We start from the raw sequence: 25586 nt of genomic DNA on the forward strand, positions 1-25586 counted from the left end.
AAACCATCTGCCAAAGTGTCAAGGTGATGGATTTTTAAATGTAAATAGATTTTTTTTTTTACACTCCATTTAGACTCTAGTGCATGTGAGATCAATGTAGCAGGCACAAAAAAAATAGAGAAAACCGAACCACACGGCACCCTCTGTCATCAACCTTGCAGCCTTTGCTCGTTTATTTATGTGCAAGCAGGCTGAAGGCACCACCAGGTGATAGTCAGAGCACCTGTCTTGCAGAGACCATCCTGGATGCAACCCATTTTCACTGGATAATCTTAGGATACTTTGATGGAGAAGGACCCCCTGGAGTAGCACCGACAGAAACTTGCATAAAGAACGTAGTATGCTTTTCCACATCTGGAAGGAAATCTCTCCGCCTGCACATTTCTCCCACATCAGCTTAAGGTCATATGTAGCATTCAAAGCAGTTTTTCTGAGTTCTGTGTTAAAGACGGATGAAAGGCCAACGCCTGCAAAGCAGGGTAGGGCTGTTTCCACCCCTGTGTGATGACCTTGGACTTGTTCATGCTCTCACTTTTAGAGAAACGCATTTTTGTGTTCCTGTTCAGAAAGGTATTTAACTGTGCCTCATTTTAGTAAGTGAGTAGGTGGGTGAACAAGGGTCTCAAATTACAGGTACAGGTAATTTTACAGGTAAATTACAGCAAAAGGTAATTATAAAGTGTTTCAGAGAGCAAAAAGAAAGCTTTCTATTTTGAAGTAATGCACTAACCTGACCTTTCATCATATTACAGGGAAGAGCAGAACAAATTCTTGTTCTTATATCACTTCCTTTGTGAGGAAAATCCCAACCTCCTCTTTGATATCTATTCAGTGGAAGAATTCAGTAGTGATACCAGAAGTAGGGAAAGAAATATCTAAAAAAGCCCTTTTAGTATTGCACAGATGCAACTTGATCTTGGAGCGTGAACATGCAAGCGGTGCTTTGGCAGTGAGGTTCATTGTGTTTGGGGCATCGGAAAAATTCAGAATGGCGAGACAGAAAAATGTCATCAAAATACTACAGTCCCTTCTGATAACCCAGGTTATTCACACTTCTCCCTTTCACCAGTGTGAACCATGTGAGACTTTTCTGACACCAGTTGTCTGTGTCCGCTGTATTGTTGCTGACTTGTCTTCGTTAGCCATGTAGCAAGAGCAGCACACAGCTCAGGAAAGACACCAAAGCCTACTTAGGAAGCAGAGTAGCAAAACTGCGAGCTCCCTCAGACCTCCAGCCTGCTGTGGTGACATTGCTAAGACACCTCAGCTAGTCCAAAGCCACCCCACGTGCATCTATCTGAGCCACAACCAAAGCAGGGCCCTTGTTGTTGACTTGTCACGGTCCAAATTTACTGTTCCTTTGGCTTCCCCATGACTGCTAAGAAAATGATAAATTCATCAGCTGGGCTGTAGGACTGTTTCCCAGGCTGGGGATATGGGGACCCACATGGTACCAGTACCATTGATTGCAGCTCTTTCTGCAAACCCCCAGAAACTTAAAAGTGTGATTTTCACCCACTCCAGAAACACAAATTATTAAAGACCACTCCATAAATACTACAGGAGCTGCTTATTCAAAGACCAGCCTTGATTGAAATAAGACATGCCCTGCCCACCCCATTCCTGTGGCTCTTTAATAACTCTTCCATTTTAGTTAACTGGGGCTACTTCTACCAGCCAAAACAAATACCACATTCAAAAAGGCTTGTCTTGACTATCAGTGTGTTAACTTTTCCCCTTCTGGTAGATAAGTTCAAGTAGGAAAACAGATTGTGGCTTCTGCAAACCCTGGTCCCCCCACACAATGGGAATGCGATTACAGCCCTGCCGTGCCCCCGAGGGTGGAATAAAAAGCCTCTTTCTACTCTGTCTTACAGGGTAGGACATCATTACTCCATGAAACATAATAGCTCAACACTTACACCTGAAACACAATCTACTCCCTTCTCTCTTCATTCTCACCGGAGCTACTACGGCTCCCTTGTTCCATTATGTAGGATATTACTTTCCCTGTCTGAGAGCAGGAGGGAAGACATCAGCTGTTATCTTTCAGCCGATAAAGATCTTCATTCACGCCTGACGGATTGCAATTTAAGAAAAAAAAAACCCCACACATCCTCCCTTGGGCTCTGTGAATGGCAGTGCAATAACATAGTGTTAATAGCTCCCAGTCTAGATAACGCCATTACTTCTGACAGTAGGAAACAGAGTTTGATAGTTGCTGAGATGTTTTGATCACCTGTCAGGGAAACATTATGTCTAAGTTTTGCTTCAGTAGAAATATGTCATTAGCATTTGCACCACGTTCCTTGCCTAGCTTAAGAGCTGGCACCATATACAAGGACAGGCTTTCGGCATAAATCCACATTATAACGATGAAGGGCTACGAACCCTGAAATCCCATTAGATTTGACAGAGATTCCCAAGAGATTTTTTTTCTTCTTCTTTACCCAGACCTTCTCCTGGAAAATCTTTTGCACCTTTGGCACATTGCTGTGTCTCCTAATTTCCCCTCACGTTGTTAGGAGTCAAGAGCATTTGCTCAAGAGGGTCTCTGCACCTTGTTAGATCTTACCCCCAAACTGATCACCTCATTCAAGGGGGAAGAAAAAAATCAAAAGACCTATGGTAAAAATTCAGTTTACAAACCTTTATTTTAGAACATTGATATTTTAGGGGTTATAACTTCTTAGAGTCTATGATTCAATGAGTCTGAGCCATAATAACTTGAATTTTATCTAATATGTGGCAGTAGGGGATCTAAGTCATGCTTCCATCCTCCTTATCCCTGAACTCACTGCTTAGTTCTATTCTTCCCAACATGAAAAGTGTTCTTAGGTTCTGGGAAGCTGTAGGAATTGTGGATATTGACATATATTTCCATTAAAAACACCTAAGAGGCGATAAGATCAACTCTTTGTGTGGGAAAATCATCCTGGAAAAATATTTTGTATATTGCGATCTAGGTTTTGCAGCTTTATCAGCTGCAAAAAACCCACAAAGTTTATCTCATATAATCAGCTAATTTGAAGGACCAGCTGGGACTTTGGAGACCAGACCTTGACCTACAACCACCACCAGAAGCCCAAAACCAGACATCCTCCTGACCACCATCCTTTTAGCAGCACTTTATAAATATTCAGAGATAAAGCATCACTTCCAGACATAATTGTTTGTTAGTGTCAAAAGAGTTTGGCGATACCACCACTGGGAGAAGGGGGAGTGTCACAGGAATATCTTCTGTGAGTGATCCCCGTTTGCACACTGAAGAAATGAGCTGCATCCACAAAGCTTTGTCCAGCTGTAGGTGACTCAAAGGGCATGCACAGGCATTTCTGAGCCACAGGAAGCCAAGCCGAGCCTTCTTGGTAAACCTATAGTACATTTGGAAGCCACAGTGATACCAGATAGTGATCCCACTTGCTTACTAAGAGGTACGGCTGAGCGCCAGCAGGCACCTCATCGTTGCTGTCACCCAGGCTGACGCTTAATGCTGAGCAGACCCTTAGCTGAGGATATGTTGGATGCCACCATCAGAGCTGTCTGGGTGATACTGCAGGCCGAGCAGCCTCGTGTGCTCCTGCTCTGATGCTGGAGGACACAGGGCACGTCCACCTCTGCTGCCAGAGCAACTTGGGCAAGAGCATCCCGTGGGTTGGGGTGTGCTCTCACCACAGCACTCAGCAAGGCAGCATGAAGGCTGCAGGAGTCAGGGCAGTGCTACTCCACTCTCCATCCTTGAGATGAGTTTTAAATGCAAGCAAACTAAAACAGATCATCTGCCCAAAAACAGAAGGGTGGAACAGACCAATTTTCAAGCTGAGGGTGAGTTTTGCTCGCTTTGCCCATGGTGGACATATTTGTGCATACGTGCAAGCCAGCACAGATGTTTATGGACACTGTCATGCACAAAGATGAACCATCGCACTGTAAATCAGGTCTGACACGGGATATGCAGCTGCCTTGGAAACACCAGCCTGTACGTGTAATGCTCCTCTACCCACGAGAGGGAGCTGACAACCCTCCAGCTGAGTTTGACAGCCACAAGGCTGCTAACAAGGGGTTGAGTCTGGCATATTTTTGTCCCACTTTAGATATATCTGACACAGGCTTTTCATAAAGCCGAAGAAGAGTAGACGATGTGAGGCAGGTGAAAGCAAACCAGTAAGGAAAGAAATTATGTCTGAACTTCCCCCCCCCCCCCCCGCCCCAGTTCTTTGAGTTCCTAAAGAGCTCTGTCTTTGTGGGATGACTCCAGATCAAAGTCTTGCATTAGGTGCAACCCAGAGTCTGTGTTGAAGGTGTCCAATGACAGTTATCATGTGCTTGAGTCAGACTCCAAGTTACAGCACGATTAGTAGCTGGTAACACATAAACCATGCTGTAGCTCGGGTTGCCATATGGGAATCTCAGCAGAGACAGCCATGAAAATCACAGCCATGAAAATGACTTCTACTGAAGCCTGGAAGCCCATGTGTCTGTTGATGAGGAGGGAGTCAGGTAAAACTCAGCCCGCGGCTCACCAGGCCTGGCACTACGTGCTGCAGCACTACAGTCGTCCAGGAGCAAGGCAGCAGATGGCTGGGCTGCTCTGGCCCCATCTCTGAAGATGCACTTAAAGGCAAGGGTAAACTCACGTTGAAATACAAGCAATGGGTAAATGGCCACTGCTCCTGATCCCTGGGTTGAACAAATGTCTTTCCAATACATTCGTCAGGCTGTGCATCACTCTGGGACTCCTCTAAATCATGATACTGCAGTGAAGTTTGCTCTAGGTTGCTACTTAACAAGAAAAATGTGAAGCTAGTGATGTTCACAGTGGTGTCCTGCAGAGCATGTAGAGATCCTACCCACCAGCCCATCTCCTGCAGACAAGATGCATTACCTTGCACCCCTTACCCCCTGGGTTCCCAAACAATGATGTTCTTCAAACAGCTTTCAGTCCAGAGAACAGTACTGCAGCATGCTCCCTATCCACATGAAGCAGATCATGAAAGGATCAAGCAAACCCTGCCTGAAGAGCAGTTGCGGGTACCTTGTGGTAATCTTTGTCCACATGAAAATGCAACTGCAAGCATAGGGTCAGGAAACCACATCCTGGGGCTAGGAATCGAGAGTGAAAAGTGCTTTGGAAAACACTGGAGAGTTCTGAAAATGGCTCAAGGAGTGGCAGCACAGCAGGGGTGGTGTGGAAACATCCCATGGATGGAGGATTTCTGCTCTTGGAGCCTAAGCCTGGCCCATTTTGCAGTTACACAAATCCTTTCACAAGGCTGATTGCCCCCTTCCCATTCCATAGCATTTTGGCCACTGGGACCTAGAAAAGGCTTGTGCTGCAGTTCTTTCTCAAGCAAAATTCTCAGAACTATTGGGGCTGCGAGAGGATCAGCTTTTAAATGAAAAATGTACTCAATTTTAAGATGAGAAGGGCATCTGGTGATATTTTTGTATATAAAGATACACTCTCACCAGTTCTGCATATAGGCATCAGTCAAAATAAAGTGAGAATACCACAAAATAAAAATGTAGTGTTTATAAGACTTGACAAGTGATAGAACACAATAAAGCATATTTCCATTGCATATGCTCCCTTGACCTGTCATGAATCATTGCAACGGGACAGATATTGTAGCTGTGGCAGCAGCATAGCAGATTGCCGGTTAAATTCCCCAGCAGACAAATAACTCCGTGATTTAGCGCTCCCCTAGCAGCAGACCACTGTAAATAACACCTAAAAAGCTCAGGAACTCCCATGATGTCTCTCTTAGGCCTTATACTAGAGCGCACTGAAATCAGGAGAGTTTTCTCATTGATTCGAACAGGCTTTGGTTCAGGCCATTAAAATGGACACTCACCACAGTAAATCTACTGGTACCAGTGGGAGTGTTTTGGGGTAAATCCACTATAAGAGAAACTGGTATTAGAGCCCTTGCGTACTCTGCGCTTCATGAGGGAACAGGAGACTGCAGCTGAAGTAGTGTAAGACATGTTTTATTTTCAAAGCCGTAACTGAGCCTAATTTAAATGGTGGGTTTTGATGCATTTTTTGCAATCGCTAAGACTGTTTTACATTTTGGGTGAGGCAGCCAGCTGGAAACCCGGCGAGAGCAGTAGGCAGAAATTAGTTCCCCTGGTCACAATCCATTAGTTGGGCATTTTCAGCTCAGGGGCACCGGTCCCAGCTCTTCCTTCCTCACTTATTTTGGAAGCTGAATAAATAGTTGCTGCCCAGAGGGGAGAGCCCATAGGCTACAGGGTCAAAAATGGTCCCCACGAGGGTCCTCACAGTCCAACCCAGTCTACTGCAGACTGAATTATGAAACGTAATCTGAAAACTGTCTTTTTCCCTGAAGCAACAAGACTTTGTTTCATGAAAAGAAATTGTGTTTCCACCATGAAAGCTAGTTATAGATAGGAGCACATTCACACAAATGTGTTTATTCAAAGAAATCCTTGCTCACAGTAAGGTGTATTTTCCACATTCACCCAGGCGTAGCGACGGGAAAGCAGAGCCAAGGCACTCTGAATTGTCTTGCAGACAGTTACGGCTCTGTTGAGGAGTTTATATTAAACAAATTTTAGTAAAGTTAAGGAATTTACTGTATTTAACAAAGGTCTTTTGCCTGTTTCCTCATTATTTAATGATTTCTGGGCATTACTGCCAATTCTTCAATTGTAAAATATCTGTATCACGTAATTAGCTTAACTAAACACTTCTAGGGGTTTTTGATGAGTGTTTATTTTGTGCTTGCTCTTTTGTGTGTCTGCTGGGACCACTGAGACCTCTCACAGCGATTTCAAATTTAAAATTTGATTTAACTTCCCCTCCAAGTGTTTACTCAACAAGATAACAACTATCTTACAAAAAAAAATTGTCTGAGCAACATTTAAACTAAACCCACCGGGGAAACTAAAACCAGTGCTCATTAAAAAGTCTTTGCAGATTCTACCCTCTCACCGGTCCCCCCGTCCCCTCCGTATATGCTCTTTGCTGTCTTGGGAATGTAAGAAATACAGAACTGTGTGCACATCCCCACTAATAGCATATTTCTTTACAACACCCGCCTCCAAGGCTGAATTACAGGCACTTTTATAGCAAAATCTCCCTACAACGTTTGTTATCGGGCTGCTTCCTTGGAGGTTGAACAAAAAGAATAAAGTGCTTGAATTTAGGCAGAGCTTCCTGTATTAACCTGTATTAGCCCAAAGACCAAGCTGAAATTTTAGAAGTTACCTATGAAATTCTTATTTTCACAAGCGCCTAGATGGTTTTCCCCCCAAAAAAGCCAAATAAGACAGTGTCTATATGGAGTTTAATGAATGGTTCAGCTGGAGGGGAGCCATCTCCATTGAACTAAGAGACTGCATTCATCTTCGTACAGTAAATTTGAAAATAACCTTCTTCACAAATGGAAAGTTGTTCCTTGTCTCTCTCTGTTTACCAGCATAGTATGTCACCACTTGCATAACAAGTTTTCAGGATGAATCATGGACAAACTATACAGGGTCTCTTAAATCTCACTTTTCCTCCAAACAACACAGCAAAATTTGATTTTTTTGTGAATAGACCAACAGTCAGTTTATATCCACAAAATACTCAATATAGCACAAAGACACTGAAAAACAAGATTTTACCAATTATGATAAAATTCTATATAATCAGAAGTTGTGGTTTAAAATCAACACTGCAAAAAATCAGAGTATTTTCTCTTGGTTATTTCAGTAAGTCAGGCCCAAATCCAAAGGCCTTCTGGAGTCAATGGAAAAGGTTGGATCTTCAAAAGGATGTGGTTAATTTAAAACCATCAAGCAGACCCAGTGGTCCATTAGGTGCTCTTTCCTGGCACCAGCTGTCCAAGAAGTAACAACAATGCTTTATACTTGATATGAAGTATAATGGCTTGAACTGACTTCCGTGGCTTCCAGCTGTGGACCAAAGCATGGAGATAACAGCACTCACTGTCAAGCCGTGTGGTATCAAGATGGTTCACCTCAGGCAGGGGGGCAACTTGAACTCATAGTCATTGGCAAGAGCCCTCACCACTGTGGTTTCAAGGGACATTCTGTGCTTTAAAGAGAAGTGCACTGGCCCCTCTCTCTTTCTGTAAATTTTGGCTATGTTTCTTTAGTATTTTGGTTTGGAGCCGTTGTGTGGTTCTGAAGCAACCTCCCATCACTCCCTTTACCGCAGAGTTCATAGAGTTTACTCAGTTTACGGAGCAGCCTTAGTGCACCGGATTCCTTTTGTGGGAGACAAGTAAAAAAAATCTCTGCTGTAGCACACCCCGCACTCCTACAGGGACATGAGGGTCCCAAACTACATCCTCTGGACATTGCTTCAATCCACATACCTGGTGGGGCCTTTCTGTGCAGAAGACCAGACTACATATAAATGGAAATAACCCCCCTGAATCACATCATGTGTGGATGTGAGGATCTGAGCAGCAAGCCTTTGGGGATACCCATCCAATCCTTTTCCTGCCAAGCTGGTTACTATTGTAGAAACCACCTTGTAGATGCTCAATTAAGAGTTCTGTCCCTTTACAGAGGCACATAGTTACACCAACTATTGTGAGCAAGGCTTAAGGTCTATCTCTGTCCTTTGCACTTTCTTCTGCTAGAGATTTTACTTTGATTATATTGCTGGCTCATGATAATCCAGTTCTTAAGTGTCTACAGGTCCATGTGCATCAGTTAGGCCAGGAGTCTGACCTCCCTGAAACAGCAAAAGCACCTAATGGTCATCTGCTATAATGCCACATTACTTTTCTAGCCCACCATCCACGTTGCTGCATTGTTGTTCATAGCTGAACACAGTGGTGGCACAGGGTGGCCGGACACTTCAGTTGCATGCATCCAGCTGACAGATACTGGTGATTAGCTGGTTACTTCCCAGGGCACTAATGGTTTTGGTCCCAACATCAGCATTAGAAAATCTAGCTGGTGGGAGCAGGCTGGGTCTGGGACAGTACAATGAGAAAGGAACTGTAAAAGCAAATTTTCCTGAGAAGAAGGATTAGCCTAGGACTTAGGTGATGATATTTGAATTAGCTTTTCTCTTTAACAAATAACCTTCAAAGGGAATGCTTTTTGGCTTTATGCTGAACACTCAGTTGGTTTCGAACTACAAGGGATCCCATCAAATCCCAGTCTATTTGTGCTCTTTTCTGATGGCGTACAGTCTTTTCGTCTTTTTGTATGCTGGCCGTATAACCCATGTTACCTTTGAAACTTCATAACTTGTTGTGTAACTTCTATTTCATTTTATCCTGACCTAGCTTGCTTTTAGAAACATCTGTGTCTTTTCACCCAAGGTGAGGCTTTGCAGCTAGCCTACATTATGTAAACAAGTATTGTAACATCCCCAAACCTGCAGTTAGTCAACAAAAGATCAAACAGACCAACACACTTTCATGGTAGCCATCAAAGTCACTCAAACTTTCTCCGCAAAAGCTGCCAGCTTGCATTTTTTTTGTCCAATGGAAAAGATAAGGCTATTTGTCTTTCTTTCACAGTTACAAATAAATAAGGAAAAGAAGGACAGTAGTTTAAAATGATATCTTAATCAAATCCCTTCATCTTGGAGTTTATATTTCAAGCCTTTACCTGCATTCCAGACTGAAGTCAAATGTCAAACTTTCCCCCTTTATCTTCTCTCCTTGACTCAAGAGAAGATCTGTATCTTTACAGAATGAAACAACTGTTTTCCTTAAAATGTTTCAATAGGCCTTGATTTTGTAAAACAAACCACTTCTCTGGCAGGTGCTTTGATTTCAGGGAATTAAAGTAATTGCCACAAAAGGGCTGACAAACCTCACAGCTGCTGGAGTAAAAGGAGAAGGGTCAACTGAGCTATATGGATGTACACAGCATGTCTAGGCAGGGGAAGAGGTGGACAGGAAGGGTTTTTTGGTATTGACTTCTTTAACATGTTTTCTTTTCATCATATTTAATCCATTATGGTCTTAAGTGTATATCAATATATCATCTGCTTTCTTCTCTTCCCTGAATCAACATAACCAACTGGACCAATTGTGTGTGTCCAGAGACAAACAAAAAGCACAGTCAGAGCTGTAGAAGAAAAGAATGCTGAGGGAAGAGTGCAAAAATAGGGTTTGTTTAATCTTCACACAAGAAGACTGCAACGAGGCAGTATAGACTTACAAAGCAGCTGTAAATGAGAAAAAGACAAACAGTTCTTCATGCACACTGATGATAGGACAAAGAGTAATTGGTTTCAGCAGCACTAAGAGAACTTCAGGTTGGCTATCAGGGGAGATTTTCTTCTGATGTGATTAATTTTGTGCTAGAGAATCTTGTCCAAGAATCTGTGAAACGTCCACCACTGGAGGGTCTCATAAACAGCTGAAGCAGGAATGATTTAAATGTCCATGAGAACAACTGATCCTGCCTTAGGAGAATGGGCTGCAGGATAAAACAATTCTTTAAAATCTCTTCCAACATTATCTCCCAAGACCTCCTTTTATTTTCTCTAAAAGCCTTGGATTACAACAGCATTCATGGCTCAGAATTGATTCAAAGTTCGGGATTGTTCATCCCTTAGCCAAGATTTTGGTCTGCACTGCTTTGTCCCTTCAGGTACTGCCCTGTACCATTAGACCTGCTCCTCTTTCCTTCTGCTCGCCTACATAACCAAGCCTACAGCAGAAAGGACAGGATGTCTCTAGCCTGTCTTGCATTGCCTTGCAGGTAAGGAAATTATCTCTTTATTCTTAAAACTGGATCACTATTTACATGCGTGTAAATAGTACGTATTCTTGGGGAATACATACAAAGACACGTTTTTCTCTCTGTAATTGTGAGTACAACTAACAAAAGAGAATGCCAAGCACAGAGAAATAATTTTCCACTGTTAAAGTGCAGCCAGGAAGAGGTTAGAAAAATATTTTTATGCCTATGAAATCATCTGAAAAAAAATTTCATTGATGTAAACGTCTTTTCTTTCTCTTCCTGTTTAACACATTTGGATATATTTTTAACAGGATTTTTATTCGGAGCTAATATTTAAGTTACTTCCTTCTCTATAGAGAACTTCCCTAGTGCTAAACTTGGGTCAGTCCTGTGTTCCTGGATGTGAAGGTGCTCAGAAATCACATGACAAAGCCTAATGCCAGCCTCATGGAGAGGGAGGAGGAATTAATAATTTTGTATGTGTAAAATTGTGGGTTCTGAGTGTAAATCCAGAATTCTGCAGTAAATTCTACTGGGGATTATTTTGGATTCTTACATTTCATTTTCAAAATCATGTCACAGGTTCCCATTCTGTACTCTCCTTCCCTGACAGTGTTCCTCATAGCAGGAATATGCAGAACCCTCCTTTACAGCTGCATTTTTTCCAAATATCCTGCAGAAAATATTCTTGCAATGCTCCATTATATATAAAATACGTGAAGTACTCCATCTAAATATTTAGGAAGGCCTGTCGTAGTTAGACCATACTAGACCAGAGATCTAGTCAGACCAGAGATACTAGCCAGTCTGACACTGAAGGGTTTTCAAAAAACAGCATTGGCTTCGTGTCCTTGCATAAGTGGCAAGGTCCGTTCTGAACCTGCAGGAATTGCAGGGGCTGTACCTTTGGAAGACCATCCAAAGGACCAGGAACTGCAGGGCTTATACCTTTGGACAGCAATCCAAAGGACCATTTAGAGGTACAGTTTTCTCTAATCTCCAAGATCTTAACTCTTGTTGACATGGGAACTACTCAATTGCTTTTTTTTTTTTTTTTTCCCTTCTCCTTGTCTTTGCTATATGCATTTGGACACTCCTGCTGATAACACTCCCTTCCAAATTTACCACCATCCTCTCCTTCCAGTCCTTTCTTCATGGTCCAGTTTGCTGCTCCCTTCACCTTCTTGTGTCTCTCTTGCTTCCGTATCTAAGACATCCTGCCAGTGTCTCTCTCTTTACATCTCAACCTTGTTAAGTCCCCTTTAAGAAGTTATTCCTTTCAAAAAGCCCACAAAAAAGAAATTCATAATGGGCCAAAAGATCACCACAAAGTCATTCACCTATTTGACTCTGTTGCGCGCCCTGTCTCCTCTGTATTCATTCCTTCGTAGTGTGGGCTGCCTTTCCCCTCTTAGTCCTCCCCATCGCCAAGAAACCTCATAAACAGTTAGGGGATGTGATTTGGTTTGGAATATGAGGCACTGACTTTGCTCTGCTTTTGGTCCTGCCGTTAAGCTGCTAAATGACCTTGAATAACTTTTTTAACCTCGTCTGTCCCAATCTGTCTCATCCTGTGACTTTTTTCAACAAAACATGTAAGCTCCTGGGATCTTGTTATGTGCTGTTAAAGCCTCTTAAACAAAAGAGCCCTATTTTCCCATTGGCTGGCTCAGCTGGGATTTATCCCCTGTAACCACAGACATCTTTGGTGTGAATATCTATATCTGAGTTATTTGCTTAAGTTTCCTAGACAGTCAGAGGGGAACAATAGGGGGAACAGTTTTAGGTTGAGCTTCATCTAAGCAAATGCAAGCTTCACTCCTGGGATGAAATGAATTGCTCCATCAGAATGCTTGCATGTTGAAAATAGTCTCCCAAATATTAACCAATTGCAATTCATTGGTGAATTTAGCTGAAATATCCAAATTATTTCGGGCCAAGTAGATTGTATTTTTTAATAAATAAACTATTCAATTAAAAAATAATCACCCAGCTCTTTTGGGAAATATTAAATATATGAAAGGTGATTTTTCCAAGTCTTTTTTAGAAGTTTCTTAGTAAGCAGGTTCTTGAACTTCTGCTTCACAGGGAAGTTTTATCACATTTCATGCTCTTGAAGAGTTATAACCATGCACAATGCATGTAGACACACAGATAGCAGAGTCAGCAAACCAGACCCACCTCAGATCCCATGTTTGTTTTATGTAACCAGAAAGCATGAGCTCCTTAACATCTCGAGAACACCACCAGTACCTAAACATGGATGTAACACCATGAAAATAAGATGTGACAAAGACAGTTTTCCTGCCTTAAATGAGAACTTCCATGAAATGGCATCTGCTGAAGAGTTTTTGGGAAGGAATATTCTGTTTTCCTACCCAAAGGAAGAAGTTTTGATAAGAACAGACCTTTTGCAAGGCAACTAGATGGAAAGGTCATGTCACTCACCAAATATGCAGAAATGGAAGAGCTGAATAACTGACCAGCTTGAACATTACACCTATCACTGCTAATCAACATCACCTCATACAGCTGAAATGACAGTAGAATACTGGAGTGTCTTTGAAAAAGACTAAGTAACAGAATGAACTTTTGAAAAAAAAGTCAAAGTTTTGCCAAAACCTATTACATGCACTCTACAAAGGGGTGTCTGTGAGCAACTGGGAGGGAAACAATAATAATAAACTGGAGGAATAGCTTTCATAGGATAATAAATGAATTGCAAATAGCACACATGTCAGACACACTCATTCTAAAACAGAAAAGTGTTCCAAAACAGAAATAAAATGAGATTGTGACTGGGACAAATGACCTCTTCATCCTTAGAAAAAGAGAGACACTTTCCTGAGTAAAGGATTAATTTATTTTAAAAAAAAAAAAAAATCTTTGGAGTTCAGGTGCCATTTTATGTGCCAAAGTAAAAAAAAAAAATATATACACCCATTCAACTGCCCCAAAATCCCAAGCACCTAGAGAGATTACTACACAGAGTATGGGGTCTGCAATGCCCAGTCAAAGAGACCTTTCAGAGATCACCTGAAACTGGATTGGGCACAACTAGGAGAATGGATCTAGCCCTAGAAAAAAAATCTTCTGCAAGGAAGAAAACTCAGAGAATTTGTTCAGTTCTTGAAAATGCCCGTACCAGCTCTATGAGACTGGAGAAGTCATCACAAACAATGGAAAATGGAGATGGATGCAGAACCTGAAGAGGAGAGAGAGCAGTTAGTACCTTCCTGTGAGTCTCTTCCTCCCAGCGCTCCTCAGGAAGGGCTGGTAAAATGTGGAGGCTTAATTATTTCAGCTCATGTGAGTTTGATACTCCAGAGAAATATTAAAGTGGCTTGTAATTCTGAAAACTGGAAGCTGCTCAGCCAAAACCTCAGTTAGTTTGAAGCCAAAGAATCCGCTGTATACAGCAGCTGGAGATGTAAAGAAGAGGAGATACAACTAATCAGCTGGAAGGAAAGCTTCATGAGACCCCCACATCCCTCTGATCCCATGCCACTGCACTGACCTGTAGATCATTGCTAAGGAAAGAGAGGATTGACTGGTTTTAATAACTCTACCGAGACCGCTGTAGCACAACTATGTAATGTGAACACCTGGTAACTGAAGACAGAGGCTAATCATCTCATTTTGAATGGGCCACCAGTCCAAATACCATTTGCATTTATTATCTGGCTGGACTGGACTTTAGCTGAGCTTGGAAAAGAAAATTGTACCTTTCAACAAGCCCCTTGAGCCATCAGGTTCAAGGAAGAAACAGCACTAAGACATCACAGTAAGGTAATGGAAAACATGGAGTCTTCTTTCTTGAAGTACGTGTCTAATGTTTAGATCTATCTTTCTTTGAAGGTGACATTGTGCAGGCCTGCAGAAAACAAAAGCTATGTGCAGGTGCTCAGAAACACCTCAGGAGCAGCCACAGATGAATCCAACTTATGATCCTCCAGTCTTCTTTGAGGTAGAGCAGTGACAACCTGCATCTTCAGGGACTCGCACTGACACATCCTCAAAGAGCATCAGCAGCAGTCTTGGAATCACTTAGGAGTCCTAATATTTATGGCAAAGCCTTTTAGAACTGAATAGGGCTAAAGAAAGAAAATGTTCCATAGAAATTAATGTGCAAAACCACACAATGTCATAGAGAGTGAAAGCCTTTCTACAGGAAACCTAAAAATTCTGCACCGAAGATGTAATTCTGTACTAAATTCCCCAGAAGGATTTAACCACGGGTTCAAAGGTAACCAGTTTGCACTTCTTGGATTAGTAAATGATGTTCTGCTTGTGCCTGTAAAATTACTGCTTATTTCTTTCCTTTTGGTCAGTGAGCAGTTCTGATGGTGGGCAGTAAAGGACAGAGATGCTTGAGAAACAGAAGTACGAGGGTGGCTTTGTAGTGAAGATTCATTCAGACATTTGGTGTCTATTACAAGCTGAAGTGAGACAGTGTCTGCATGCAAATGTAGGGAGGTAGTGAAAGGGAACCTCACACATCGAGAGGGTCCTTTTTCTTCATTAGCATTTACAAAGTAAGTGAATTTGGCATCTGATGACTGCAAACACACTGCATGTCACAAGGCTTTCAGGCCTCTGCTAGCACCATACGCTACTATCATGTTCAGGTGCTCTCTTCATCTGGTTGAATTTAAGGATTTATTACCATTGTGGAAAGGGTCTGTAATCTCACATGGGTAGGAGATGGCTGTCTGCTGCTGCACACAAGGAAATCCTTTGTCATTTAATTCCTTGTCCCTTGAGCAGAACGTCTGCACTTAGGGGAAAGATATTCTCAGATGCCCTAAATTCTTTGCCAGGCTGACTATGGCTGGAGGGCAAGGAAAACAGAAAGAGAGTGCGACTCAGAAAATGACAATGCCTGTCAGTGTTTAAGGGTGTTTAAGAGGCATTTAGACAATGCCTTTAATAACATATTTAACTTTTGGTCAGCCCTGAAGTGATCAGGCAGTTGGACTAGATGATTGTTGTAGGTCCCTACCAACTGAAATTTCTATCCTATCCCATTCCATTCCATTCCATTCTATTAATGATAAGGTATAGAGGGCATATTCCAAGAAGAGTTAGTTGGTTTTGCCTTCAGATTATGTCAGGAAAACAAGCCGCACAGCGCTCACGGAGCACAATGGTAGCAATCACCTATATGAAATCACTTCTACCAGGCTCAGTGGCAACTGTGTGTGCGAGAAGGGATGGGAGCAAGGGAAGAAGGCAGCGGATGGCCTTGCACCAGGGCAGGTGCTTTTAAGCAGCTTGCAGATGGCACCGGCGCAGCATGTTTTATCTGTCTCATGAAGAAAGTGGATCTGTCTTTCAAGTCATTCAGACAGGGTTTCTTTTCACTCTCCTGGAAGTGTTTGACATTACCTGGCAGTTTTCTTACTGTTACCCACAAAATAAAGATTTTTATCAGTTACAGTGGAATAGCCAGAACTTCTTTATTGTCGGTTCTGTTGAAACAGGAGGCCAGCGATGACTGGGAGAGCTGGCAGCCTGTACAGGCTGACGTGAACAGCAAGTTGCTGAGCCCAGTCATTCAGGTAAGGACAAAGGACCAGGTCCAGCTCTGGGTGAAGAGTGCAACTTAAATGAGTGTCTGCAATGTGGCAAGAGCCAAGGCAGCAGACGGGTATGGGTGGGGAGAGAATCCTGAAGTGGCGATTGTGGAAATAGCATCTAAAAGATGAAACAGAGATGGCAGGTAGCTAAAAAAATGTTTATAAGATTTTGTGCAGAAAGGGACAGAAAATCCACACTACAAGACCAAGTGTGCAAAATATTCCCACCACTTTCCTTAAGCCCTATTACTGCACAGAAAAAACTGGGAGATATTTTGAGTACAGCTTTAGAACAAGCAATCATTTTCTTGAAATTACACAAAAAAAAGCCTGTTTTAATTTCCCTGCTAAAGTACTTTCTCTAGCTTAATGTCGGTAAGGGGCCAGAACAAGACAGCTCAGAACAGTAGGAAGCTTTGTAACGTATGATCGCAGAAAGGAGTTAGCAGGGACAGTAATCTGAATGTCTTTAGACCTAATATTAATTCCTTTAACCTAGCAGTGGAATCAGAATATACCATTAGTAAGCGTTACATGCCATACCCTCATTACAGTACTTACATACAAGAAATATTGTTATAATGCAGCAGCCCCTGCCTTGGCCTCCTCGTGCACAAATACATGAGACAATACAATTCCCACGAGTCTTTCAACATGCCAGACAAATGTTTTTTTTTCAGATAAAAGACAAAAAAGGAAATTTGATGGAGGCTGGGGTAGGGGAGACGAGAAGAAGGAGAGGGAATGGGGAATGATAAAAGGGTGAGTACGGAAAAGCCCTGGCTATACAGAGGGATTAGCAGGGCTGTGGCACCCCCTTTTTTTGCAGCACGCGGTAGCATTTGGTCACTTGAAGGATGAGAAGAACCAGCACAGGGACCTCCTCCTGCATCTCCCACCCTGCAGACACCATCACTGCTTTGTTGGACAATGATGACAGCGGCAGATGAACACGATATTACTGATATTACTGCGTTTAAAGGATGGATTCAAATTAAACTACTAAAAAGCATTGTAATTTTTTTTTAACTTTTAAATCTCAAAATATTCCTTGAAAGCAGTTCCTCAGCAGCAGCTGAAGAAAAATAGGCTGGTTATGGTTTAATGGACTAGTCCCAGAGAGCCTTTCATAAAATAGTTACAATATTATAAATGAGATACATTGTAAGAATAGCTAAAATGGGAATTTACACAAAATATGGTGCCTTTTATTTGCATATGACCTCAATGATTATGTGCAAGATTTGGCTCTCCTCACAATGAGTGCCACATTCTGGTTAGAGAAATACGATGCCTTTGTTTTGGCAGAAAATAAATCTCTGAAGGTAATCAAAAATTCATGTAACATATTCTAAAAATATCCCCTCCAAAACTGTCTGTGCCAGACAAAACAGGAGAAAATATTTGCCTTTCACAGGGATATTGATCTATAAAATGTTTCTTTTCTTTTCCCTCCTTTGCCCTCTTGATTTCCTTCCAAGCTCCCCTCTTCTGGTGCTTTCAGCGGAGCAAGGTCTTCTTCTGTGAAGGAACATCTTGAAACACAACTTTGCCAGCTATCCCCTGAGTTTTGTTTACACGGAGGCCCTTTGCACTCTTCTGGCAATTTAGAGAGGGATTACATCCATTTTTAGCTCTTTAGACTTCCCCCAGCATGTATAAGGACCTTTGTATGAACAAGGACTTAATGTGCACATTATTGCAAAGTTGCTTTGGATGCCCTCTCCCCTGCGTAGAAATAAATGGAAGTGAACCTGGAAAAAATGCTTCACTTCCTATGAAAGTCAATCCACCTAGAAAGGAATCCTCATAAAGAGGAATACTGCTCGAGGCAGGGATTTCTCTGAATAAAGTAAGTGTCTAGGTGCTCAGGAGGTGGATTTCCTATTCATTGGTGTACACTAGTGGCTTTATAATGCTACGGTGACGCAAAACACCTACACTAGCTTAAAAATACAAGGTTTAGGATCGCTGGAACAGCAGTGCAAAGCAGCTGGGTGAGGCCAGTGCATCTGGCACTTACTATACTGGTTTAATAGCTAATTTAGACCAGCTGCGTCTTCCTCCTTCCTCAAATTGGTCACTGCTCACCTCTCATATCTTTTTAAGCTTGGGGTGAGGAGAAATTGCACCAGTGTACCCCTCCAATATCAGGATTTTGTTTAATGCCCACTTTTCCTCAAAGACCTAGCAGTGTCAAAAAAAAAATCTACAGGTCTCTGGTATGATTAGAAAACAGGGGGGGTTTTTTGGGTGGAGTGAGGTTGTTTCTTGTTTAGCAGAAAACAGCAAGTCACTGGGGAGATGGCATTTCCAAACAACAAATATCCCACCTGTCTCTTTGACCTGGCACTCTGTCACACCAGAAGAGTGATGGATTAAAGCTTTTATACAGTTGACTGCTGTTTCTAAGTCTCATTTTTCCACCAAGGGCTCTATTTCCCCATTAGCAAATGTTTTTATTTTAGGCAGACTACAATGCTTTGTTTGTGTTTGTTTGGCAAGCTATGGTTATGCCTGGTCAAAGGAAGGTGGAGACACAACCCATCCCTTATGTGACCGTCTTTTAACAGCTCTGAAATGTTGCTGATGGGCAGCTGTCCCTTCTGCTCCCATGCTGTATTTCATTACTGAGATAAACCAATATAACATCCTATTAAGCAAAAGCTGACATATGGCTTTTGAGGGACAAAATCAGATAGGAAGGAGTTTAAATATTGAATTTACTTGCACAGACTTACAATTTCTCCATTCGTAAGGAGGAACAACACAGGGGCTTACTCTGAACTCGATCAATCATTTGAAAATGTAGTCAATAAAACCGGTGTATAATAGCTGCTGGTAACCACAACCATGTATCAAATGAACCGTCATATTTTCTAGGAAAGAGGATGTAAGAAAGTCTGGTTGTTCGACCATTCTTTTTCCTGGAATACTATATGTCTAAAAAAGCAGCTTAACAAAACACCACAAAGATCAAGGAACATTTACCCTCATAGACCAAAGGAAGCGTAGGGTTCCTAAACTAAGGGGCCTTCAGAGGCCTGAAGGAGCACTGAAAATGGTCTTTCAGCTTCTCTTTCTCTCCTTCCTGAACAATTTTATATTTGTAGTTATTTGTAGCTATTTGCAAAACTAAATCCTTCTTTCTCCGAAATCCCAATACATGCTTTCACATGGAATAGGCTTAACATTTGTTCGAGACGCATGAAATAAACTGGCATTCAGAAATCTGAAAATATATATTCATAACTTTGTGCATACACGTAAGTACATGGAGGGTAGCCAGCTACTCTATTAGAGTTACAGGCTCAGGATTTCAGCCTTAATATTCAAAGAAGTCCTTCAGGTCTTCAAATTTTGTGACAGAGCTTACTGTTTCCAGTGACCTTTGAGAAATGCTACCACGTTCCTGGCCCTTCTTTCCCTGCAGCCCTCAGAGATGGCAGATCAGCTCCCTAATTGCTTGTACTTTTATATTTTTTTGAGCCAAACAGTAAGGAAATCATATCTCATCTACGACCTGTTATGACCCTTTGGAAAGTTCTTTGTGGTTTTTATCCACTGCATAACTTTCAACAAAATTCAATGAAAAGATGAACAGGTCATCTGCACCCTGTAACTTGTCACCTTCTCAATGCAAGACCAAGCCTGAGATCCAAGATCAGGGCTGTGCACAGCCCCATGTGGTGCCAGTTACTTGGAGTCACTTCATTCAGAGTTGTATCTCTGCTAGAGTCAGGCTTTTGGCTTTTGATGAATAAAATGAACACTTCCATCTCCTTCCTGAAATCTGGAAGGAGCCTGCGCTGGTGACAACACATCAGCACAATTCTTGCCATGGGCATTTAGTGGGCTGTTGGACACCATGACGGCATCAGCTGCCAAACAGCTTTGAAATGTAGACCCAAGAATCAACTGATCTCACCTAGACCTGAGATCACTGAACCATCTGAATCCAGTTGAGTTCCCACCTTTTTCTCATCAGAGAGAAAATGCTGCAAATTCCTCATGTGAAGAAAATGGGAAGCTATTGTGGCTGCTTGTGAAGATCAGCCGTGGAAAAAGAACTGGAAATTCATGAGTAACAAGAGTGATTATATATTGTCACGTTAAAATATGTTCCTCGCTTGGGGAAAACACTCTGTATGCCGTCATTTTTTTTGCAACACATATCCAGTAAGCCACTTAAATTCCTTTGAGGGAGAGAAAGGAAATAATATCTCTCCTGAGAAGAGCATGAAGTCTTTCCCAAAGAGACCATAGTTATTCCTTAAACTGTGTGTCCAAATCAAATGATTTGCAACTTCCGCTGCAAAAGCAGGAAGGAATCAGATATAAGAATCACTTGCTGCATGGAAGTAAGAGGTTTTGTACAGCTTGGTTGAGTTCCTTCCTCCACCCCCTTCTCCTGCCAGATCCTCCTGAAAAGAGCTAAAATAACAATCTCATGAGACTATCTGTTACTGACAGTTCATTACACTGATTTGAATGGGATTCTTGCTTTCAGTTTAGAACTGGAGATGTTTTTGCCATTCATGAATGATTTCTTATTTGTTACAAAAACACAGCGCTGTGGGAATGTGTCATTTCAGTAACAAACTACCTTTCACCAACACTGTCGGTCCCTTTTGTATTACACTTAGAGTCACTCTCTGATTTTATTTTAAAAGATAAGAAAGTGTCACAGAGTACTTAGAAGCTCCCTCATGCTGAGCTGCTCTCGACTTCTTGCTTAGAAGATGGCTCAAACAGTATGATGGGGCAGAATTACATCTGACAGAATGATCTTCACATCTCCAGGACAGAGTTAATAAACCAGTTCAATAGATTCATTAGATGTTTTGTTGGTTTCTACTTTTATTACTGGGGCAATATTTTTCTATAAAATTGCAGAAAAACAACCATGTTCAAAAATCTTCTTTGAGAGGATATATGCTAATATATAAGTAGTTTATGATCTGTAATTGTAGAACAGTCCTCTTTTCCCCTGGAGATACTAGTATTTTGTAGTAGAATTTTGCACATCTGTGTAAGATCTCGTACATGTATGCACAGAAGCAGATACTGCTGCATGATTTGCCTTTGAATGGAAATTTCCCATAAATATAAATTAAACTATTCCCCACAAGCGAATATAGTACATAACAATTACATCAATGTGTTTCTTACATATTTTGGCAAATTAGTAGGATCTGGTTATCAAATTTATGATGTTCTGCTCCCGTAATAAATAATCTGCGAACCCATTAAAACTGTGTTTCTCATATGTCATTAACTATGATAGACCCAGCACATGTGCAAGCATAATCTCCTTCCTAAAGCCAGATACTGTATATCAAACTTCAGGGTTTTCTATGTGGCCTGTTTGTAATATTCCTGGAACTGAGGGAATTAAAATGTTTGCTATATATTTGAGACCTATAAAAGATTGGGTTCATTTCTCCAAATGTCAAATAAGTTTTCCACTCAACAGATTCATCCGAGTTTTCATTCAGTACCTCCCACCATCGGATCCAAGCCTTAATCTGGTAATTATCAGCAAAATGCAACCCCTCCATTTTTAACTTGCTCAAAATTACATGTAGACAAAATATTTTTTGCTAATATGACATCTTCCAGCTTCAGCCTAAACTCACAAACATCAGATCATTTTATTCTCCTCTACCCTTGTATCTACGGATTTTACAGCTGCTAGCAGGTAGTTTTATTTTCTTAGCATCCTGCAGCAATTAATCTCCAGACAATTTTATATCCGCTGCTTCCCCCATACAAAACGTAAAACCTCCTTGACAGTGAAAAAAACAGAGGACAGAAAGGTTAAATGATTTGCTCATGGTTGCACTGGCGCTCTGTGGTTAAGGCATCTCGCAGGAGTGCCAGCGCGGTACCGAAAGCCACCCTTCCTTTGGGCAATAAATACTAATGCTTTTGTAAATACCCGTGATTTCAACCAGAGAACAGTGTTGCTCTTCCCACCAGCAGCACCACCTCTCACTGCAAAAGCAGCAAATTGCAGTTTGAATAAAAGCTGGTAATTGTCAGCGCTCTGCGTTACTGCACAGCAGCAAAAGTTGCACTCAGGCTTCCAGATATTCCTCTCTCCCTCTCGCCCACATTTGTTTGTGAATTTTCATTTGTGAGAATATTTTTACCCAAAGCTCAGAGAAGAAGTGTCAGTGATATTACAGCCATCTAGCACACTGTTTACTAAATAGTTCTTCATTACATCCCACCGACTGTTTTCTTTGGAGGGAAACAAACATTCTTACAAATACAACAGATGACATACGAAATGATAAAAGTGCCTATTGGGTAAATGAAAGATCTCTTTTATTCTCAAAACCATGCAGCTTTACAAGTCTAATGTGGAACGCTGTACTTTGCCAGATACATTTGGAAACCATCCCAACTATCACTTTGAAACTCTGCCTATTTAGAAGTTTTGGCAACTTTAATCACAGGCACAAAAGCTTCAGCAAAATTGCTGGTTTAATGAGGCCAGCTCCGCCAGGAAGTGACAAAGCAACCGATGCCATCTGTTTGCATCTACCCACATTTAATCTATTAATGTGAGCCAAACTTACAGTCATCAGTATTGTTTTACTGGTATCATTATTTGGCCTAAAAATAAGCTATGGGTCTTATTTGTTGCTGAAGTAACTGTAATCAGCACTGTTACACCAGATGTAAGTTTGACCCATTGCTTTTTTGGCCAGAAAAGAAAACAGAAAAAGTTCAGCTCCATATGCCATGAATGCAAGTGAACCTTGGCTAAGCAGACAAACGCTTTTTTTCACATACGTATTACAAGCTGAGAACTAACTACACTTGTGGGTCACAGTGACTGTATCCTGAATCTCTGTGGAGTTAAAATACATCGAATAAAAACAACTTAAAAAGACGTTACTATGTTCCTGTGCTACTATCAGGTTTCTATTCAATGATCCAACATGCAGTAGCTAAATAAATCCAACTGGCTTCCTTTCTATGCAAGCCCTAGGTCCCTCAAGACTTTCTTTTTCCATGTATTTTCCACAGTTATAAAAACTTTGGACAATTGCAATGATAAAACATGAATATGGGCATTAGTGGCTTCCTTATACTTCAATGCAAAACTTAAAACCATGAATTGATTTGACGCTCCAAAGAAAGACACTGCTGAGAAATGTCAGCTTAGATTTCATGATGTGTCTGTCTACATGTTAAGAATGGAGTAACCAGGGTTGAGTGTGAACTGCAGGAACCTGAAGCAGTTCTTGGGCTCCAATACTGAGTATGAGTTCTAGTCATGACTCAGCTCCCATATAGGGACTGCTGTTGGTGTAAATCTCCAGTTCCCAACTCCTTATTCACCATGCCCCAGTTTGCCCTCATTTTCAGGCCTCTAGGAAGAAGACCCTGGCACATGGATTGAAAGGAAACCAAAGCAAGATCCACCAAGATCCCTGCTCTGGTCAGCATCAGGATTATGGAGGTGCCTTAAAGCACACTTGTCCTGCAGTCTAAGGTAGTTTAAAATGCTTCAGAACATCTTGAAGAACATGCAAGGCAAACACCTGTGCCAGCCTGTGTCATGCATGTCAAGATTAGTCTAGATATTTTAAGCAACAATGGGGTCCCATTCACAACACTATTTCTGAGCGCCACCTTCCAAACGAGGAGACAACTGAAAGTTCTTTTAAAGAGCGATGATCTGTCTGAAAAAACAGTGAAGGTTTTAGATAAGGATGATGTCAGCTTGTGAGGAACAGACAGCATCATCTTCCTTGGTTGGTAAGAGCCATCCTTTCTGCTGGAATATTTAAGCCTAGAAAGAGGAATTATTTATTTCATTTTCGATGGTATGAGACTGTACACACGCAAAAGGAGATGGACGGACTATGTCTATGTGTTGTTTAATAAGTGCTAACACAAAATAGAGATAATCAAAGCAAAGGAAGAGAAACTGTAAGCTTTTTAACACCTGTAGGATCTGGAATAGAACATTTTTAGTGCATGGAGGAAGAAATTTTCCCGTTTTCCTTCTTGCTTCCAACACATAAGATTAAATGTGTATGGAATCACTGTTCTCTGGCACTTTTAAACATAGTTTACTACAAGAAAAATGCTAGTTTCATTGGCTGACTATAGACATTCTCCTGCAACAGGGATAATTCTTCCCAGTTCCTTGGGCCTTTCACGACTTTATTTCTTACTTGTTCAAAAAACTACTCAGTATCACCTATATCCTCTGAGCTAATGGTACAATTTTTTTCTTGTTTTGGTCAGCTTATGTTATGATCTCTGAGACTATACTGGATTTAGGGATTTCAGTTTGGTCTTTAGTGGCTCATATATATCACAAATCTAATACATATCACAGGGCACAGACGAAAGAAAAACGTGTAACTGAGGACGGCATTTCTGTAAAAGCCCAGAGTGCTGTAGTCCATCGGCAGGCTAATCTGTCATGACTAAGAATTATTATATTCATAAGTCTGTACCACACAGACAGAGTACTCTGATCTAAATGAAATTAGTCTGGTTTCATGGCAGCGCTACTTAGATCGCATTATAGTCCATTATCCATGGCCTTGTTCTGGCTATAAGTGGTGACTGACTCCGGTGCCTTATACAGCTATATTACCCATTTACTTTCAGTGCTAGAACAATAGGCAGAAACAAGTCCGTTTTGTAAAAATTTGGTACAGCTTGATTCACATGTCTACCTCAGCCTCCTCTCTGGCAAGTACTATATTCTGCTTTTTGATCAAACTTTTTGAATGTATCAGTCTTCTCCTTCTTCAGCACTGCTCCGTTTATCTTGCATGTCTGATTGTCAATCATTAGGATTTCACTAAGCTGTGACATGAGCAAACTTTAATGTCAACGTTCACAGTGCTTTATAGATTTTAAATTACTAAGTTTACTTCACATTTTAAGATATTAGTATATCATGTTCTGACATGGCAGAGTGTAAGGTTTAATGTTGATTTCTGTTAAATACAATGAATCACAGTTCTCAAACCCAGATTACCTTAGGCGTCGCTGGGCTGGATGAGCGCAAGGGCACAAGCACAGCAGCACTCCTGGAGAGAAGCACGGTGGCCGCTGCGTCTGCTCCAGCTCCGACTCATGGCTCTTACACCAGCTGCTGTGGGAAAAAAAAAGGTGCAAATGAACAGCTTTAGGGTAACCTCCAAAGAAAATTTCTTCCTAACCCACCAGGCTTAGGTGTTAGATTCAGCTCTGAAAAATATGCAGAGCAAATAATTATGGAGAATGAGAAATGGTTTGGGTTTTTTTATGTTTTGTTCCATATTATTTTGTCAG

The sequence above is a fragment of the Grus americana genome, chromosome 4 (genome assembly GCF_028858705.1).
Source record: "Grus americana isolate bGruAme1 chromosome 4, bGruAme1.mat, whole genome shotgun sequence".
In the NCBI taxonomy this organism is placed as follows: domain Eukaryota; kingdom Metazoa; phylum Chordata; class Aves; order Gruiformes; family Gruidae; genus Grus; species Grus americana.